The sequence below is a fragment of the Myotis daubentonii genome, chromosome 17 (genome assembly GCF_963259705.1).
Source record: "Myotis daubentonii chromosome 17, mMyoDau2.1, whole genome shotgun sequence".
NCBI classification, from domain to species: Eukaryota; Metazoa; Chordata; class Mammalia; order Chiroptera; family Vespertilionidae; genus Myotis; species Myotis daubentonii.
Genome location: NC_081856.1, coordinates 19,511,840 through 19,533,459, shown reverse-complemented (window position 1 = coordinate 19,533,459; position 21,620 = coordinate 19,511,840). Strand labels below are relative to the sequence as shown.

Sequence of the window (21,620 nt, the reverse complement as noted above, 5' to 3'; positions counted from 1 at the left end):
ATGGTTATGAGGCCTGCATAACATGGCTCCTGTTCCAGCCCCAGGCCACACCAGGCCTGTACTCCTAGAATTCTCTAGATTCTCTAACATCTAGCTCTCCTGTCTCCAAAGTAGATGTGCCCTGTACTTAGAAAAATAGTCCCACACCCACATCTCCTTACCAGATGGCATCTGCTCATCCTTCACCTCTCCACTTACTCACCACCTCCCACTGAAGCCATCTCAGCTGCCAGAGTTGCAGGTCAGTACATTTCCTAAGTTGTCTCCTAATATTTCCACACCCAATTGAAGCACTCCTGCTGATGGAAACTGCTTGCTCTTAGCCCTGATTCAAAATTTCCAACTCTGGCCCAACTTAGGTCACCCACATTCGGGAGGGTGGGTCACAGAGGACAGATATGCCTAAAATGCCGAGCTTGGCAAGAGACATTTTCCAGAGAAGGGAGATTGTTGAGAACTGGGTGAGCAACCTAGAACATAACATGTCTTCCCTAGACTCAGAAAGCTCCCTGGGAGTAGGTCTAGATCATTGTATCATTACTGTACATCAGGTGGACAATATTGTGTTGAAAAAAATGAACTCATAAATGAATGGAGTAAGTGAATACAGGGATGAAGCTTGATTTATTCCCTCTGCCCCTGAAAGGCCTCTTCTATCTGCTCTAAAAATAGACCCCTGTGGTCTTGTTGACAGAGTCTGTCCAAGCAAGGAGTGCCAAACCAAGGACCTATTCAGGTTCTTTGAATTTTGACTGTGTCCCATTAAAAATATAATCCATAAACGTGGGCCAAGGCTTCATCCATCAGACTCCAAAGGCCAAGACTGCCATCATCAATAACGGGGCTGATATTGCGGTCTGCACCTGGAAGTGAGAAGAGTGACGCAGACCACAACTCAGGGACACCAGCAGCTGCACCAGCTCTGACGGATTACCTTTGGATGCCCAAAGAGCATGTCTGAGAAGCAAAGGGGGCTTTTGTGCAACAAGATGAGAGCTGTGCAGATATGAAGCTTAGCTGATTGGGAGAAATTAAGAAAATGTTACTTTGTTATTTAGATGTATATTCATTTTTCATTGGGATTAAAGATATATCATATTTATGAATATGAAATTTTATTTTATGAATAAAAACATGCTGCTAATTAACACTGACCTGCTCAGGAGAAGGAAAGTCAATGTTGATTCCTTTTAATTCTAGAGCAGAGGAGTAAAGCTGCCTCTTTATTACTAAGGTTAATTTGATTAGGCTGGAGGAAATTTTGGCATTTTTTTACCTTTGGAGTTGTCTGGAGGAGACTTCAGGAAAATAGCAACAACATGCCAGTGAACCTTCTACAATCTCCATTCCCATCAAACTCTACACAGGAGGACACACACCCAACATTCTCCCTGACCCTTAGACTCCTAAAAAGTAGTCTAGGGAAGACATGTTATGTTCTAGGTTGCTCACCCAGTTCTCAACAATCTCCCTTCTCTGGAAAATGTCTCTTGCCAAGCTCGGCATTTTAGGCATATCTGTCCTCTGTGACCCACCCTCCCGAACGTGGGTGACCTAAGTTGGGCCAGAGTTGGAAATTTTGAGTCAGGGCTAAGAGCATGCAGTTTCAATCTGGGCTGGCCCCTTGAACAGAGGAGATATAAATACACAGGGGCTTTGAGAACAGCCGTTTTCAGCCAGTGGACAGAGTAGAAGAGAAAGCCAATGTGAAGAAAAGAAGCAGGAAGCAGCTGCAGCATAACAGAGATACGAGAGGGACTTCCTGGGTTCCCTAACCTAAACCTTCACTGCTCTCTTCCTCCAACACTTTCCTTCTGACCTTGGACCCTGCCTATTGCAATGAATTACTGGACCCTCTTAGACTCCATGGAGCTCTACCTCCACCTGACTTACCCTCCTTGACTTGACTGAAAGATGGATTAGAAGGGTGCTGATTTTGGTACTGCCTCATGTTTATCTGCCCAGATGACTCTAAGGACACATTGCTTTCCCAGCACCTACATGTGCTCAACACATATTTATTGAATAGTATTGTTATCCCTTTCCTGAGGGCCTCTCTGTGGAAGTTGCTCATTCACTTGCTTCCCACACACCATGAAGACATTCTTCCTGCTCTCAACTGTTGCTTCCATACATCACTCCCCCTCCCTTATAAAAACAAAAAGCACAAACAGAAAACCAACAATAACTATTCTTCTCTGATGTTTGTGCCATCACAGTGATGCACCCATCCTGACCCCATTCCTCAAATCAAGTTCTCGCCATCCTAACATGGACCCTCATTAGCCCATAATCTGATTCCTAATTTCTCCTCAGGGTTCCACAGAATCCATTTCAGGGTAACATTTGAGAAGAGCTATTTTTCACTTACTCTAAACGAAGAACAAAGAGAACACTGTTTTAGTTGAAACATGAGGAATTTCACTTAATATTTTGCCTTTGGCTTTCTGATATTCCTTCCCCTGGAATTTTTTTTAAGTAGGGTATTTTCATCTTTCTGAGATGCTTTTAAACCACTAAACTTGAATGCAGAGATGGAGCTGATGGTCTTTTAAGGACTCTTCATCTTTAAGATGTTGGGCATTCAAAAGCTTCAAGAGGAAAGTGTGCTTAGTTATTTGATAGGCAATTCAATTTTAGCAAACATTTCTAAAACACCAGACACGTATTTCTTATACAGATGATGTCCTAATAGCTTTCTCACCCATTTAAACCTACTGTTAGATTTTCTCTCCAAGTTATTGGGTACTGTCCACCCTTCCGCCAACTGTGTGACCTGTTTCCTTCTGTTCTTTCATTCTATCCATCTTCCTGAGAACTCCCACTGTTCTCTGAAATAAAGGGGGGAGGGGCTTTTCCACATAAGTCATACAATCCTTTAAAAAAGGATTATTAACCACTACATCTTGATCAAATTCCATCGTGGGAAGTGACATTTTGCCTCCCCACATTTTCTTCTGTCATTTTAATTAAAAGTGCTCTTTAATATTTCACTCAAAATAAAACTTGTTGCAGAGAGGGCTGCCTCAGAGGAGTCTGCCTTCTCCAGCACAGAGGAGACAACGTTTCAGAGATGTATGACTAATACTCCTGGGGCAGGAGCTGAGTACATTGGGATCCTTTAGGAGTAAAGGTACCTCCAATGGATCAAATTGATTTTTATTTTATGCCTGCAGTAGACAATCTCCTAAGACAGATATTTCCCTCCAGCATTTTTCATCATCTGAGATTCAGAATCAAGGCAAGTGCTGCCTGGTAATATTGGGTGGATGACGCATTACACAGAGCTGACCCTGTGACATCATGTCTTGTTCTCAGTTAGAGCAACCCAATGTGCCTGTCCTACAGAAACAGCTCTGTGAGTCACTGCATGATATATTGTCAGGAAATGCAAAATGATGCTCTTTTTAAAACTCGTGATTTAAAAAAATTGAGGCTTCTGGCCAGGGAATGTAGAGTGAAAAAAAGTAAACTCTCAGGAGAGGTGGGTTCTCATTTTGGTTTTTCCTTTCATTACTGTTTAAGTGTAGAATCTAACAAGGGATTTCATTATAAGTAAGCATTGCAAGTGGTTATTGTCTCTAACATTTTATTGCCTCAAAAATGAAGTTTATTTTCCACCAACCAGAATTTTTCATTATGAACAGCTATGCTACTTCACATCTTAAGAAGTTTTTTATCATAAAAATAACGGAAGATCTTTGTGTGCTGACTACAAAAAGCTAAATAAGCTCCACTTGTATCTGAAGATCCTATAATACAAAACAATCTTGATATATACAGACAGGGCAAATTGGAAAAATGATAGAACAAAATGAAATACCAAGGATAATCTACTAAAGAGAAAATTAAAATTTAGCCTTATACACATACTTACAAACAAACACACAAGCAAAAACAAACAAACACCATGTGCTAGACTCCAAACAGTGGGAATTCAAATTCTTTGCTACTTCTATCTCTACCTTCCAAATTTCAGGAAATAAAAGAATTGGTAAACCAAAGAGCCAATGAACAAAAATTACAGAAAAAGACAAAAACAGCAGAGATTAATCAAGCCAAGATGCTAACAAGGACAGAATCTATTTCTAACAAGGCTGACCTTTCCAACTCAGTACATAGTGCTTCTCACTAGGTCTTTAAGACACTGGGACAGCTGGACAAATTAGCAAGAGCCCAGATACCCACACCTGAAAAGGAATCAGGCAGAAAGTACATGCTAAATACTCTCCCTTACCTCAAAACCACCAACCTCATGTTAGAAATGTTGTTAATGGGGGAGGGGGAGCAGCAGCATTTTAGGCTTTGGATGCTAGAGGCTTGACTTGGACCACTGTCTAGTTAAATCCCAAGGAGGTCTGCCCTATGAATATAACACTGTGGGTTCCATGGAGGAGGGATCACTCTGGGGCAGTCACTTCAACAGGCAAAGAAACCCCTAGAACCACTACTGAATTTGGAGGTCAGCCAAACATGCAGAACCTGAAGGACCGTCTGGGTCCAGTCACTCTCACACCCCCAGCAGAATTTTATTTTCTCTCTGCCACATGCCATTTGTCTAATGGGAGTCATTCAAGTCCTCTTCATTGGGTCTGGGACTGAGAATTCAGTGGGACTTCCAGAGATACTTCATGTTACAGGTGCATACTTGCCTAATAGTGCATTCATTCCCTTTGGCTTCACAGCTGGAGCATGGGATGCGGAGGTAGCAGGTGGGAAACTGAGTCAAGTTTGCCATTTTCCCAATGTTACTCAGGGCCAGTCATGGAAAACCTCACTATGGGTTCCAAATGGGATCAAAGTCAATGTTCCAGAGAAAAGAGTAATGATTACAACTATAAAACTAAAAGTTGTTAAAATTTCAGAGATATGATGTTCAACCAAGAAGTTAGAAATAAAGGCAATAGGATGGCTTAAAATAAATACTCAAGAAAGAGCAAAAGAAACCCAAAGCATCTGAGACAAGATGGCTCCCAGGCTTGTGGGATTGACCATAGCTTCATTGAAAGTAACTTCTATTTTTAAAAGACCAAGTCAATCAAAACAAAGATGGTCAGTTGTGGAAACTCTTATGGTTCCTAGCTATTGATGTTACAAAAAAATAACTTAATAGTTGCATAGACAGAAACTACAAAACTTTTTCTAGAGAGGTTGTGGCATTCTACATTCTCACAAGCAATATATCAGTGATTCAGTTTATCTGCATCTTTGTTAACATTTGGTACTATAGTATATATGTATATATAGTTTAGGCATTCTGATAGGTATGTAGTGATAGCTCGTTATAGCTTTAATTTGCATTCCCTTAATGCAACATGTTAAACTCAAAGGCTAACATGGGCCAAATAAGGTTTCAGTTTATGTGGGCCACAAAAAAAAAAAAAAGCTTCAATTTTCATAGAAACATAGGTTTATTTTTATAGAGACATGCTGAATAAAAAGGGCTAAAGTAAATGAGTAATTATTAACATAAAATAATAAAACATTTTAATAAAAATTAATATTTTTTCTTGAACATTAACTTACCACTGAATAACTGCACAAATTAATAAGTGTAACGCAAATAAACCTATTTTTCTTGTTCTCTGAAAGTGAAATACTTCCTGTTGCACACACCAAACAAGTCAGTACAAGACTAATGATGTGGCAATTGGCTGCTAAAATATTCGCTGCTAGTATTAGTGGAGAGAAATGGTATGCCTCAGCATAAGGCACATAAAGGAAATGAATGCAACATGATGATAGTAATCAGTCATTAGCAAATGTTGTAGTTTGTTATTAATAACTGGGCCCAGTGCACAAACTTCATTCATGGGGGTAGGGGAGGCGCCTCAGTCTGGCCTGCACCCTCTCCTTTATGGGATCCCTCTCATAATCCAGAACCACTGGCTCCTAAGCACTCACCTGCCTGCCTGCCTGATGCCCCTAACTGCTCTCCCCTCCTGGTCTGATCCCTTAACTGCCTATCTGCTTAGCCCTCCTGGCCTAAACCCCCTAATTGCCCATCTGCTCTCCCTTCCTCTCCTGCCTTCAGACTCTGGTGCAGGAGTGCTGAGAGCTCTCTGCCGAGGCCCCACCCCTGTCCTGACACCCCACTCTGGGCCAGGAGGTGCCGCAGGCCTGCAGGCACCTGCGCTGGGGGTAGAAGTCCCCATCCCCGTCCCCATCCCCACCCACCAACTCCTGCTAGCATGTGCCTCCATCGGGAGCGGGAGCGGCCTCCACCTCCCAGGCAGTGTGACGTTAGCGCTGGGCAGGCCTGCGCACGTCTGTGCTGGGGGCGGAAGTCCCCACCCCTGTCCCTGCCCACGAGCTCCTGTGCACGTGTAGCCTGTTGACCAGTTGTGACTGGGACACTGTTAGGACCAATTAGCATATTATCTCTTTATATATACAGATTAGGTATAACAGGATATTGTAAAAATTAAGTTACAACATTTTTATTAAAACGTTTCTTACATACCATTATATTGGCTGGGCCATAAAAATATTTGTTGCGTGGGCCGCAAGTTTGACATGCTTGCCTTAATGGGTAATGATGCTGAAGATCTTTTTCATGTCTTTATTTGCCATATGTATCAGGTATATCCTGTCTTTTGGCTATTTAGTAACTGGAGTATTTGTTTCTTTACTTTCAGTTTTGAGAGTTCTTTATATAGTCTACATGCTGGTCCTTTGTAAGATCTATGGTTTGCAAATATGTTCTCCTAGCCTGTAGTTTTATTTTAATCCTATTAACACGGTCTTTCACAGAGCAAAAGTTTTAAATTTTGATCAAGTCTAATTTATCAAGTTGCCATTTATGAATTGTGCTTTTAGGGTTTAGCCTAAGAACTCTGTCTACTCTGAATTCCCAAATTGAATTTTCTCTTCTGTTTTTTCTAAAAGTTTTATGATTTTGCTTTCTAAATTTAAGTTCATGCTCCATTTTGAGTTAAATTTTGTATCTGAAAAACAACGAAAACAAAAAATAAATAAATAAAATTTTTATCTGCAGGGTCTTTAGTGATACTCCCTGTGTCATTCCTACTATTGGTAATTTGCATCTTCTCTGCTTTTTCTTCATTAATCTTGTTGGACTTTGTAAATTTTATTGATCTTTTCAAAGAACAAGATTTTTGTTCCATTGGTATTCTCTATTTTTGTTATTAATTTCTTCAATCTCTGTTCTTATCTTTATTATTTCCTCCTTTATTCTTGCTTTGGATTTATTTTGCTCTTCTTTTCCTAGGTTCTTGGGGTGAGATGCTAGATTATTAATTTGAGACCTTTCCTCTTTACTGAAGAAAGCATTTAATGCTATAGTAGAGGCCTGGTGCACAAAATTCTTGCACTAGGGGGGGGGTGATCCCCTCAATCTGGCCTGCGCCCTCTCACAGTCTGGGACCCCTTGGGGGATGTCAGCCTGCCGGTTAGGCCCAATACCTCCAGCAGGCAGACATCCCTCTTGCAGTCTGGGATCCCTCTCACAGTCCGGGACCCCTCACTCCTTACCACCTGCCTGCTCACTGCTCCTTACCACTTGGCTCGCTGCTCCTTAGTGCTTTGCAGAGGCAGGAAAGACTCCCACCACCACTGCTGTGCTCACCAACTGTGAGCCTGGCTTCTGGGTGAGCGGAATTCCCCCTGTGGGAGCACACTGACCACCAGGGGGCAGCCCCTGCATTGAGTGTCTGCCCCCTGGTAGTCAGTGCACATCATAGTGACCAGTTGTTCCGCCATCGGTCAATTTGCATATTAGGTTTTTATTATCCTATATAATAAAGAACTAATATGCAAATCGCTGTCACGCCATCACACTGTGATGGCTCAGATACTCAACACTGGGGAGAAAGGAATGGGGACCAGCCAGGTACAAATGAGCTCACAAGAGAGGAATGGGGACCAGCCAAGCTGCAGCTCAGGAGAGGGACAAGCTTCCCCACGGTCCCAGGCACCAGTGGCTGCACCTGCACCTGCGGCCGGGAGAAGGACAAGCCACACGCCCCGTGGTTCCAGGTGCCAGCGTCTGGGGCTGCGACCCAGGAGAGAGACAAGCCACCCGCCACACGGTCCCGGGTGCCAGTGGCTGTGCCTGTGCCTGCAGCCCAGGAGAGGCACAAACCACACATCCTGTGGTCCCAGGCGCCTGTGGCTGTGGCCTGGGCAAAGCCACCCGCCCACGGTCCCCTGCGGCTGTGGCAGGCCCGGGCGAAGCTGGCGCAGATCCTGGGTGCCTGCAGCTGGCCAGAGGGAGGGAAGCCCAAGTCCCAGGTGCAGGGCGAGGCAGAGGTAGTTAGGGGTGATCAGGTTCGCAGGGGAGCAGTTAGGAGCAATCAGGCAGGCAGAGGTGGATAGGGGCGATCAGGCAGGCAGAAAGAGGGGTTAGGAGCGATCTGGCAAGCAGGCAGGCGAGCGGTTAGTAGCCAGTGGTCCCAGATTGCGCGAGGCAGTAAGAGATCCCCTGAGGGGTCCTGGATTGAAGAGGGTGCAAGCCGGGTTGAGGGACCCACCTCCTCCTTCACAAATTTTGTGCACTGGGCCTCTAGTATAGGATAATTCCCTTTCAGTACTGTTTTAGCTGTCCCACAAATTTTGATATGTTATATATTCATTTTCATTCAGTTCAATTTATTTTTTCTTCAGTATAATCTTTGACCCATGGATTACTTAGAAGTGTACTGTTTACTTTCCAGGTGCTTGGAGATTTTACTTCTGTTGGTGATTTCTAGATTAATTCAATTGTGGCCAGAAAGCACATACTATATGACTTCTTATAAATTTGTTGAGGTTTATATTAAGGCCTAAGATATGTTCTATTTGGTATATGTCCCATGGGCACTTGAAAATAATATGTATATTGATGTGGTTGGGTGAAACTTTCTAAAAATGTCAATTAGGTTTTGTAGGCTGATGATGCATAGTTCTTCCATATCCTTGCTTATCTTCTGTTTAGTTGTTCTATCACAATTGATAGAGAAGTACTGAAATCTTCAACTACAATTGTGAATTTGTCTATTTCTTCTTTTAGTTTTACCAGTTTGGGCTTCACATATTTTGCAGCTCTGTTGTTTGGTGCATGCACCTTTAGAATACTATCTCTTCTTGGTAGATTGACCTGTTGTCATTTTATAATGTCATTTCTGACTCTAAATTTCTTTTCTCTAAAGTCTATTTTATCTGATATTAATATAGCCACTCCTGATTTATTTTGATTAATGTTTGCATGATAGATATTTGTCCATCTCTTTACTTTCAAACTTTCTATTTCATTATATTTGAAATGAATTTCTTATAGAGGGTATATAGTTGGGTCATTTTTAATATACTCTGCCAATCTCTGTCTTATAGCTGATATATTTAAACCATTCAAATCCTATGGCTTAAACTTACCATTTAAATTTTTAGTTTTCTTTTTGTTCTCTCAGTATTCCATTTCTGTTTTCTTTTCCTGCCATCTGATCAGTTACTTAAACAATTTTTAGAATTCCATTTAGATTCATCTGTCTTATTTTTAATGTATCTTTTTTGCATAGTTTTTTAGTACTATGGATGGCAGGAAGGTGGTCCTATTACGACTGTGCAGTGATGGAAGGTCTTCTCTGGTACCTTTCCAGCAGAAGGATTTCCTTGTTACAGCTCAGAGAGGGTGGAAAGTCTTTTCTGGTGGGGTGAAGTGGAACCATGGTTTTTCTGTGGTATTTGGCTGGAGAAAAGCAGTTATTATCTAAAAGTTTTATGCCTTCCTAAGCTGACCCTTTCCTGGACTTTAGGCTAGAGAAAGCAGGCTTGAGCTGGAGCATTTTTTTTTTTTTTTTTGGTCTCCATTTGTTGGTGTTCCCAGGTTACCAGTTTATCAAGCTCTAATTCTGGGATACCCGAGACAAAAAGAAAACCCAGGGCATTGACCATTTTGGTGTTCCTTGGGTCCTGAGGATCCTAGCTTGTCTGTCTTCTTCTTTTCTTCTTTCAGAATCTCCTTATGATTGTTGTATATTTACTGTCCAGGGTTATACTTAGCAGAAGAAATAGGGAAAAATATGTCTACTTCATCTTCCCAGAAGAAGTGCTTGTTCCTTAGCTATTTGATGAAGAATAATTTAAAAAATTGAAAGACTATTTGCACAGATGATTTGAAAAGACAAAGCACTAGCTATCCATTATCTTGTCAGATAAATATATTTATTATTAGGTAAATATATTAATTGTGAGATAAATACATACTAGTTATCATAAAATTTAAATTAAACCTATATTTATTCTGATTCTTATCAGAAAATTGGATTTCTATTTAAGGCAAATAGGAGTTTTCTTTTAATGTTGAATGGTTTATTTTAATAATTCAAAACATTGTTCAAAACATTATAATCTTGATAACAAATTTTGTTACATGAAAGTATATTTGTGTTAACATATTGTTAATAAATGTTAATATTTGTGGAAAGTTATAGGTAAAGCAATTATCAGATAAAATTCTGCAACAATACAAGCATTTACTAGCAGATAGCACAAAAGCAACCTGTTTTCTTAGCTAGATGAAGTCCTAGGCTCTGTATTCTTAAGTGCTCTGACCACACCTTGCACAAAAATATATAATAAAAAAAAACATAAATTATACAGGCAAAATTCAGTTAACCTCTCAGTCAGCCTCAAGGGACCAGAATCTTCAAAATTGTGGGAACCCAAGATCATATCATATTGAAGCCTCAGGCACCAACCCCACATGCGAAGGGAAATGTACTTCCTAGCCTCTTATACTTTTTCATAAAGAGTTGGAAAGTGCCTCTAAAATATATTGAACAATCCATATATTTTAAATGCTGGTAATTTCAGCAACGAAAAAAAACTATTTCTAAAAGCCATTGTACAAAAGAGCAAGCCATTAATTTCAGCAATAAGAACCAATTTATAACATTAACAAAATGTCTAGTCCCATTTTGATCACAGATAAAGATGGCTGGAAGGGTTGAAGGGCTGTCTGTTTGGTTAAATATCAACTACTATCCCTAGAAACATGCATGCAACCTAGGTTAACTGATTGCTCAAATTTGAGTGGACTCTAAGTAATTCAGACACACCCACTTACATGTCTATACTGAATTATTTAAAACAAGAGTTATTGGCCATATATGCACACATTTTTAAAAAATAACTTACTCTACCTATTTTAAACAACCCACTTGAAAGAAACAGCATAGTCACATGTTACTGTGGGATGACTCCCTACGCATTAAAAATTGTGAAGCATGTTACTATTATATTTTTATGCTATTGCAAAAACTTAGTAGCTGTTTCTGTCCCTTTTCTCATTCCTCATGAAAACATCCACTAATATCACTCTTCACATCATAGAGAATGTCTATTCAATTGCTGAGAGTAAATAACAGGAGGAAAAACAGGAAGAAGGCAAAAGTATGGACAAAACATTTTAAAGTTTTTCCAAAAATGGAGCAGCTGGCAACCTCCTTGTGTTATAGAGATACCTCTTGTAAGATTCTGAAAGTCTCTATGAGTTTCTGAAAGTTATTGCTTTTATGAAGTTTGTATTAGGGTGGAGGAACAGCATTCTTTAGAAAGGTTGTTTTCAGATTCTTTTTTAAAAACTTCTATTCTGGTAGGACAGAGGGATTGTTAAAGCCCACCCATCTGCCTATCACTACCCAGTCCCCTCCCCAGAAGGACGGCTCTCAAAATGTGGACCCCATTCCAGACTTACTGAGTCAGAATGTCTAGAATTAAGGTCCAAAATCAGCATATATAGCAACCTCCCCAGTTACATTGGAGATCAACACCTTTGTGCCTTGTGGAGCACAATTTAAAATCACTGTATTACAAAGTTAATTTAATAGTTAACACAACAGAGAGAAAATCAGATCTCTGTGTGGAATATTAAGTGGAAACAACAACAAAAGCTTCAATCACAGAGAATAATTAAAGGGCAGCCAAAACAGGCTGTCCTGGGGTCCTAGGCACACCCAAGACCAAACCCAGGCCAAGTGACTTCACTTTTGTTTCACTGAGCTATGAGGGGAATGGTAATAGAGGGAAAAGTAGGAGATTTTTTTTCCTTTCAAACTTATTTCTTTAGAAATAACCTTTTTTAAAAATAGAAATTTATTGAAATATTTTAGGTCTTATCGAAACATCTCTCTGTAGAATAGTGACATTTAATGAAAAATATACTGGTCAAAGAATGTCATTAATAAAAAGCATTCTTTCTCAAGTTGCACCAATGATTTAACTAATCAGCACCATCAGCTAACATCAATCATCAAGGGGATATGTGTAGCATTCTGAAGAAAGAAGGTGTTTGGGGGAAGTGTGCTGTATAAAGTCAAATATATAGAGAATTAACAAATACCTATGCTGTCAAAACACAGAACAAAAAAAAGCAGTGTGGCTGACAGGCCCTCATAAGTCAAACCATTGCAACCAGGCAATGTTAATGTTAAAATTGCTTTTACATGAACTATTTGTGTTTCCAATATTTTCCACCTTCTCATATTACTTTTCATGTATGTAGTAATTTCATAAGTTTGCAATGGAAAAACATAACAATATTTGACTATACTTTTAATATCCTAAAAACAAACCAGAATGCCCAAGAAAGGAATAAGTAAATTTAAAAATATATAATTCCAAAGACTATATGGTGGCATAGGAAAAGTTCTTTATAAAATTTTCAAATTTTTTGGAGAACCAAGATGGCGGCATAGGTTAACGCCAGAGTTTGCTGCTTTGAACAACTACTTCAAAAGTGAAACCAAAAAACGGAAGGGACATCACCCAGAACCACAGGAACGCTGGCTGAGTGGAAGTCCTACAACTAGGAGGAAAGAGAAACGCACACGGACACACAGAGGAGGCGCAGTGCTGAAGTCAAATTCTGAGGTGTGGAGTGCGCGGAGCGGGCTGGCGGCGGAGGGCGCGGTTGTTGTTTTCAATCGGGAGGGAGTCACAGACTCTGAGCACCAGATCCGGGCGAGTCTTTAGGGACCCAGACTCAAACGGGAGAAGCGGGACTGTCTGGCTTCGGTCAGAGCGAGTGCAGCTTTCTCTCCGAGCTTTGCAGCGGGTGCTGGGACTCAGAGAGGCAGAGCCCCTGGGGACAGGACTGAGAGCCGCCATAACTGCTCTCTCCAGCCCACCCTGTTGATCTTGTGCGACCCGCCCCACCCAAGCCCTGCACAGAGGCATTTGCCAGATAGCCTCAGGCAAAGGCTAGATTAGCACCTCCCTAGAGGACAGAAGTTCTCTCACTGCTGACACAGCTGATTCTCATAGCCACTTGGACTGGAGGTCAAACCCTCCCTGGAATTAGCTACAACAATCAAGATTTAACTATAAGACTGCGAACAAAGACCACTAGGGGGTGCACCAAGGAAGCATAACAAACTGCGGAGACAAAGAAACAGGACAAAATTGTCAATGGAAGATATAGTGTTCAGAACCACACTTTTAAGGTCTCTCAAGAACTGTTTAGAAGCTGCCGATAAACTTAATGAGATCTACACGAAAACTAATAAGACCCTCGATCTTATATTGGGAAACCAACTAGAAATTAAGCATACACGGACTGAAATAACGAATATTATACAGACGCCCGACAGCAGACCAGAGGAGCGCAAGAATCAAGTCAATGATTTGAAATGCGAGGAAGCAAAAAACATCCAACCGGAAAAGCAAAATGAAAAAAGAATCCAAAAATGCGAGGATAGTGTAAGGAGCCTCTGGGACAGCTTCAAGCGTACCAACATCAGAATTATAGGGGTGCCAGAAGATGAGAGAGAGCAAGATATTGAAAACCTATTTGAAGAAATAATGACAGAAAACTTCCCCCACCTGGTGAAAGAAATGGACTTACAGGTCCAAGAAGCGCGGAGAACCCCAAACAAAAGGAATCCAAAGAGGACCACACCAAGACACATCATAATTAAAATGCCAAGAGAAAAAGATAAAGAGAGATTCTTAAAAACAGCAAGAGAAAGAAACTCAGTTACCTACAAGGGAATACCCATACGACTGTCAGCTGATTTCTCAACAGAAACTTTGCAGGCCAGAAGGGAGTGGCAAGAAATATTCAAAGTGATGAACGCCAAGAACCTACAACCAAGATTACTTTATCCAGCAAAGCTATCATTCAGAATTGAAGGTCAGATAAAGAGCTTCACAGATAAGCAAAAGCTAAAGGAGTTCATCACCACCAAACCAGGATTATATGAAATGCTGAAAGGTATCCTTTAAGAAGAGGAAGAGGAAGAAAAAGGTAAAGATACAAATTATGAACAACAAATATGCATCTATCAACAAGTGAATCTAAGAATCAAGTGAATAAATAATCTGATGAACAGAATGAACTGTTGATTATAATAGAATCAGGGACATAGAAAGGGAATGGACTGACTATTCTTGGGGGGAAAGGGGTGTGGGAGATGTGGGAAGAGACTGAACAAAAATCGTGCACCTATGGATGAGGACAGTGGGTGGGGAGTGAGGGCGGAGGGTGGGGCGGGAACTGGGAGGAGGGGAGTTATGGGGGGGGAAAAAAGAGGAACAAATGTAATAATCTGAACAATAAAGATTTAATTAAAAAAAATTAAAAATAAAATAAAATTTTCAAATTTTTAATTTAATTTTCTTAAGCAGATATTTGAAACTATATTTCAATATAATGTGTTTAATTCCAATCTTGTAAACATATGAGTACATATGTTTATTATTTGAGACATATTGGAAAAAAAAACTGGAGATAATGATACCTAAAATGTTAACAGTTAACTCTGGTATTGAGCATATCATTTTCTGCTTTACACATTTTTTAAATGTGTAAGTATTTGTTATTGTTGATGATATTACAGATATCTCCCATTTTCCCCCTTTACCTCCTTCCTCCCAGCCCTTACTCAGCCCCCCAGGTTATACATTTTTTGTTTCAAAAAATAATAAATGTGTATTTGTTTTATAATTAGAAAAAAAGTTGTATTTTTTAAGTGACCAAATTTCCATTGTCTTGATATAACTCTAGGATCTTTTTCTACTTATTCGTGCATGATTCATGTTCTTTTTAGCAATAAAGCCACCCTAACCCATTTGAAAATATTCTTCAAGCACAAAGACATTAACCTCATATTTAAACAAAGATCATCAAAGCGTTAAAAGATGTCTACAGTTCTAGACATCTCTAGATGTCATGTATTGGCACATTTATTTTATACATAAAGAAGACACAGGGATGTAATATCTTAATCAATAAAAAATATATTAAAAAAAAAAAGAAGACATGGGGTAATAAGAAATTTTCCCAGAACCTGGTGTGTCTGCCATTTTGCCATTCACATTTTGTTGTACTAAATTTAGGCTTTATAAGGGATATTTCAAATACTAACAACTGAGATGTCACCTGTTAGGCATAACTTGAGGATATAAATCATACATGCATCCTGTTCCTAATTAAGGAGGAAAATTGTCATGTGTCATTGGAGACAACATAACAGACAGCTGCTTCTATGATGGCAATTTTTGCATCAATCAAAATGTTTCTTAGGAAATAGTTATGAGGATAAGTTAAAGTTATATATATTGTTACCCAGGGGGCTGAGGACAGTCACCAATGATACATGTACAAGACCAAAAAAATGCTACATACAATTTTTACTTTCAAGTTATTCCAGTGGCATATATAGCAAAAAAGAGGGCTTGGGATTCAGGAGGGAAAATGGAAAGGGAATTCAAGCTACAGAGTTGCTATATAGAAGAGATTTTGGGGTAGGAATCTTGTTGATATAAAGAGAGGCATCTTGTCTTGAAACTATAGTCAAATAGTCCTGGGTTCAAGTCCTAATTATCCCACTTAATACCTTTGTAACCATTGATGATGAATCACACAACTTTCTTGATCCTCATTTCTTCATTTGTGAAAGGAGAAATAAAGTATATAAATGGATAGATAGCATGACTATGAGAATTACATGAATAAATATATGCAAATTATTTGGGTCAAAAGTCTTTAGGTTCCCAAGTAAATAAATTCACTCATCTTTAACCCATCTGTGAGGAAGAAATTAAGGCATCTGGTTGGCGGCATGAATTAGGTTCCATGGAATCAAGTGGGGCAAGAGCTGTTACCCAATATAGCACAGGGTTCTAACAACAAAAAGAGCAAAAGTCAAGCCTGAATCCTTTAACACATTTTTTCCAACTATTAGTCACAACCCATTAGTGGAATGTATATCAATTTAGTGTGTTGTGATTAGCATTTTTTAAGTGAAATGGCATTTGAGTTCATCAAATGAGGTAGAGGTAAATTTCATGAAACTCTTATTTTGGTTTCATATGTATATATATGTTAATGTATGTACTGAATTGTGATGTAAAATGTATTTCTCATTGTGGGTCAAGGTAAAATTTTTGAAAACTACTTCTTTAGAGTAAACCAGGTTTCAAAGTTCCAGCCCAAAGGCCCACAGCACAGTAATTCAGATTTTGAGGGAAGTGGGATAGAACTCATTAGGAACAGTATGAGAACAGGAACCCCAGTAATTGCTAGATTTGGTTTGAGGAGTCCACACTCCCTATATCTATCAATAGTATGTAGTGAGCCGGGCTCACTTATCACAGGCACAGCGGACCCTAGGTACCAGAGAGATTTAGTTCCCAGGATGCTGGGGATTAGCAGCTTCCTTCATATTCCCCGGGAAACCATTGGTACCCTCTACTGGGCACCTCTTGCTCGGTGGTACTCCTCTCCTAGGACCTATTTTCCTATCTCCCTCCTGTCGTACACACCTCTTGAGGCTGAGCCCTGTTGTCATTCTTCCCTATATCACCTCATTCAAAATTCTGTGGACTCAACTGTACCTCATTAAAGTCCATCGCCAGTTCCCACACTCCTCCTTCCCGTCACCTCACATCTCATAATCTCATCCAAAATGGAATTGATTTCCCATGGCTCCACTCATAGAATCAGAACAGATGAAACACCATTCCAACATGAAAACCTTTCGATATTTACCATGTCTCTAAATTTGATTAGCTTACCTTGTGTCTTCAATCACCAGAACAGAGCACAGAGATGAAGCATCACCAGAAACCTTCTTCCTGGGTTTCAGGTCCCAAAATATTGCCACCAGGAGCAGACAGGTGTCCCTCTGTTTGTAGTAGTTCCCAGCTTATATTTTCCCACAAGGATCCCATGTATGATTGTCAGGGATCTTTGTTGAGGTATCCATAGTCTGCATCTACCACTGTTCTGTGGGAAATTACCTTGATACCATTGTAGGTAACCAGAATGTCAAAAATACTACCAGGAGGTCATAGAATGGTTTGTTAAAGATCCATTTATAACACATAGAAAGAAGGGCAGTGATATCATGATAAGTTAACACACTTAAGAGGGTGCAGAGTGAAAAGGCCTCACTGCTTAAATCCTGGGCTAGCAGTGTACATTTGTGTGTTCTCTCTCTCTCTCTCTCTCTCTCTCTCTCTCTCTCTCTCTCTCTCTCTCTCTCCACACACACACACACACACACACACACACACACACCTTTCCTACTGATGACATGGTTACAAAAACCAGAATTGAGATTTGCACAAGGGGATCCCATAAATGGAAGGTACCCAGCCCATTACACATTTATTTCATTGGAGAGATGTAGGGACAAATATCTCTGGCCACAGCTATAACTCACTTCTTAGCTAATAAATAGCCATGACTTTATTTGTGTTTCTTGGACAGGGGGCACATGTGGTCAGAATGACTATGAATTAGGATGTCATAAATATTATGTGCTCATTTAGTAAATAGAATACCTTGTGCCTTTTTAATATTTAGTATATCTTATATCCCATATATATTTAGTTTATAATGAATATTTGGCACTCAGGACCTCATGAATATTTGATATATTTTGGTCTTTTTATTTCTTCCTATCTCTGTTTGACACAAACATACTCTATTTACTAACTGCTTATCTAGACCTTAAAATGTTTCACCTATGTTTTATAAATTTATTCATCTTCTATAACAGAATTGAATATTTCAAAAGCAAGGAATAACAACTACATTACTGCAATTGCCAATTTATTAATCTTATAAAAGAAAGAAATTTAAACCAGCATAACTATTGATATGGGGAATCAGCCTGGCTTCCAGAGCAGACTGCCAGGGTTTAAACTACTATGAGCTGTGTGATTTTAGTCAAGTCACTTATCCTCCCTTCCTTCAGCTTCCTCAACTGTAAACAGGATGATAATGGTATCTTCTGCATATGATCATTGTGAAGATTAAATGAAATAATGTAAGTAAAGTACTTAGAACAATGCTGGGCACATAGTAAATGCTATATAAGCAATACTACTATCATTTCCCATAGACCCTTATACAAGAGCACAAGAACATCTCTTTTTTCATCTAAGCCATCATCTAAACTTAATGCCATATCTGAGGTCTGGAATATACTTCCATCCCCTCCAGGAAAATTAGAATGGTGCTTGCCTTATCTCAGATTATGTTGACAAGGCAAAATAAATGTAAATATGACATGATTGTAATATAATGGGACCAGTCCAATGAGAGGGCAAAGCTTAAATATTACAATCTCCAGTTCACTCCCCAATCCTCTCTCATGTGAACTGCAACAATTTACCATCATTTTACCTTTCTTTTAACTCACAATTCCTATTCTCTATAGAACTTACTTTACAGAGCTATCTGCCTGTGGTTTTCTCTCCTTCTCCTGCCCTGTGCAATTCAAAGCACAGTAGCTAGCTTCTGAACAAATGCGTTCTGCCCCTCCATCCATTCTCCACACTTAGCCAAGAATGAATCACCTGGTGTCTTAAACCAGAGTTCACACATCTAAGCCCCATTTGTCAAAACCATCTGCATAGCCATCCATTTCTATCCAAGATCTTTCTCTATCATCCAAGTCCCATCCAAATGCACAAATGATGAGTAGTGATAATAGCCACCATTTGCCAAATATCTGCTATGTGCCAGGGAATGTACTCAGGGCTTTCAACTCTTGATCTCTAAGCTGGTACCACAGGCATTATTGTTAACATCCACAGGCTTTCCTGTGAGGTGTCTCTCATACACCCAGAGACAGGAAATATCAAAATGCATTCAGAGTTCAACTTAAAATCAATACATAATAGATAGGAAATATGCTGCCACCTTAAATACCCAGAGGGCAAATAGTTGCAGTATTGACCCAAACCAGCTAGAATGTATAAAGTTACCTAAAGAAAGAATGTGCCATAAGAACTGTAGAATACAGAAGTCAGCCACTAGTTGGTTGACTCAGGGATCATTCTCTACTGCTACTTCCTTATCACTTTCCACTATATAAGATGAAATACCAAATACTTGTCACCTTCCCAGCCTTCTCTGCAGGTTTAGTGGTGGGAATGTGTGTTAGGAGGCCTTGTAACATAATTTTAGCAGTGAGAAATAAGTAAAAGTCTTCCGGAGGGTTCTACAGTAGTTTTTGTTTTCATAATAAAAGGGACAGTTAAGAATGACATCACCCCTCGCCCCCATCTCTTACTGCCTTGTATGAGAGATATAATGACTATAGCCAAAAGGGACATGGCATTTAGATTCAGATAGATATGAGTTCAAACCTCAATTTTTCCACTCACTGGAGGTATGGTATTGGGCTAACTCCTTAACATGCTTCATCTATAAAATGATTTTAAAATATCTGTAGATGTTCCAATGGGAAGGGAATGATTCACCACCATGGTCAAATGCTTGAGTCCTCGGCTGATATGTTGTCTCCAAGTGACAGCTCCATGAAATTGCCAAATTTTAATCAGAAAGCTCTGTCCACTGTTGCTACTCTCTGGATGTTTCTTCATCTCTTGCTGATTTCCTTAGCCCTGCCCATATCTCTGGGAAAATGTTCATTCATTAAATTCTTCAATAGACCTTTTCAGTGTGCCAACAATTTCCTGCTAAAGTCTCAACAGATGTAACTAGTGATCAAATATGTTTGTCTGTGGTGACTTCACTCTGACAAAGAGTAACAAATTCAATCAGGCCTCAGAGATCCAAAGGCTCCCAATCCAAGCCTTCTTCCTTGTGTGTCTGCTGTTGAATCCCAAGTTACAAAGAAAGTGCCCTGGTCTTCCTGCTGAAACTATCATCCATCTGCCTCACCTACACACAAACATAGCCAGCCAGCCATTTCACCCCAACCAAAGAAAAGAAAATAGCATCCAGCAGGGTCAATAGCTGAATTAAACATTCAGAGGAATCATGAAAAAGCAGAAAGGACAAATACACTTTAAATTCCATCCAGTTTCATGTTATATCCCTAAAGCCTGCTACATTGCAGTCAGTGAGCTCAATAAATGAATGACAGAAAGGACTTCCTCTGTCCACATCCCCACCCCAGCCCAGGAGAGAAGGAAAAGCAGAGGTGAAGGGGGAAAGCCTCTTTCATAACTTTTACCAATAATTATTAGGTAATCTCAATAGTATGAAATTACTTTTCTGTTACATGTCATGTGCATTAATTTTGCTCAGGTTATCAAAATCTTGAATTTTCTGATTTCCATTTGGTAATACTTCTCTTATTTTATCCTGGATTCCTTCAGAATTCCAACACACTGAGATACTGAGAAGCAACTTTCCAAAAGCACGGTGACCAACTTTATCGGTTAGCATGAAAATTAACACAGCAGAGTCCCAGTTCCTGCCAGAATCATGTCCTCTGTTTTCATACTCCTGGTAGCCTTGGGCTCCCAAGCAAGCTTTCCCTTCTGAGCTCCCCTTGCTAAGTGGCTTCTTTAGCTGCCTAAGGCAATCTGGGCTTGTGGGTCTCAGCACCCTACTGCCATTTAAACCATTCTATTCTTACCCCTAATATCTAGCTGCTGTCAGGACAGCCACTTGCTATTGCCAGCAATTAACCAGCAATCAGAAGCAGCAGCCTGAGTTAACATGTTAGAAAACACTTAGCAAACTCAGAGGGGAAAACCTCTGATAATTTTTTTAAAAGACTGACCTCTTTTCATCCTCCCACTGCAGAGAAAAACATCACACCTAAATCCTCAGAACTCTAAAGAGGCTACCTGTGTACACGAGATGTTGTAAACTTATAGGAGCCACACTTTCTTTGAGGCCTACATGTCTTTCTGGAGCCCCCTCCTTAAAACATGGTTTGGGATGTTCAAGTGCAGACAGATGGCAAATAACCTAGCTTCACGCTGTCCTTATTGATGAAGGCTCAAAAGTCACTCACCTTGAGCTCCTTCCATTAGCAAAGTGGCACCAAGGGACTTCACAAGGGCAATGTTTAGAGGTGGCTCATGGAAAATGAATCTTAACTTCATTATTCAATCCAAGACACAAACTGGCTGTTCCAATCAGCCAATGACAAAATGTCAAAATCTGCAGGAAGATAAGATATAGATCAGTGTGGAACTGCTGATCATCTCCTGGAGATAAACAATTGGCAATCTGTCTATATATTATTAAACAAACATTTATTGAGCCTGTCCTATGTTTCTGACACATTGCAGGCACTCATATTCAGAGCTGAGGAACTCACAACCTAGAAAGGGAGAAAGAGAGGGATCTACGTAGACAGTTACAATACAATGTGATAAACATTGTAATAGCAGGAGGCACTAGG

At 39.9% G+C, this 21,620-nt stretch overlaps 1 protein-coding gene across 1 annotated transcript in view; it reads right to left on the bottom strand.

Annotated features, from left to right (window-relative positions):
- The window catches only part of LOC132219920 (corticoliberin-like), a 77,046-nt gene extending 55,704 nt beyond the window's left edge, over window positions 1–21,342 (bottom strand). Inside the window, exon 1 of the mRNA XM_059672677.1 lies at window positions 21,228–21,342. The gene's annotated coding sequence lies outside the window, so the exon portion shown is untranslated. The remainder of the gene's footprint in view (window positions 1–21,227) is intronic.
- Between the last annotated feature and the right edge of the window lie 278 nt (window positions 21,343–21,620).